At 42.0% G+C, this 578-nt stretch overlaps 1 protein-coding gene across 1 annotated transcript in view; it reads right to left on the minus strand.

The window, feature by feature from the left end:
• LOC117987067 (NKAP family protein CG6066) overlaps positions 1-578 on the minus strand; it is a 474,080-nt gene that overhangs the window by 432,269 nt on the left and 41,233 nt on the right. The window lies entirely within an intron of this gene.

Here is a 578-nt window from a genome sequence, read left to right on the forward strand (position 1 = left end):
AACGAGATGGCAATCGAGGAGGAAACGCCCCGCACACCCGCTAAAACCTCTACGTACCCTACCCTACCTAAACCTACCACAGACCCTACGCCAAGTAAATGTATTCTGTGCCCTACGCTAACCCTGTGCGGGCGAGTGCTGAACCGTGTTTGATGATGAGTAAGTAAATAATAATAATGATCTTTATTCCTACCAAAACCTATATTTAATTCGCCACAAAGGCAGCACTGCGGGTGTGCTAAACAAACTGTTTCATTTGACGATCACTGTGAGTAACCAATGCCCGGCGTGCGTCGCAATGCCACTTTGTACGTATGTATGCAACGCGCGCCACCAACTATATTCCCTATATTCCATAAAATTAGGAGTTCACTACATAATCGTATTAATATTTTAATCGATCCGAATTTGAAGATAAGCGACGAGAGTGGAGTTAGATTTCATCATAGATTAATAGGATCTTATATTAAGATTTAAGAACCGTACTATTCGTCTGTGTTCATGTCAAGTTGACGTTGTCATTTGTCAATATAATGTCACACTGTCACATTGTGACATATCACCACCAGTCACTGTCC

Source organism: Maniola hyperantus, chromosome 12 (assembly GCF_902806685.2).
Source record: "Maniola hyperantus chromosome 12, iAphHyp1.2, whole genome shotgun sequence".
In the NCBI taxonomy this organism is placed as follows: Eukaryota; Metazoa; Arthropoda; class Insecta; order Lepidoptera; family Nymphalidae; genus Maniola; species Maniola hyperantus.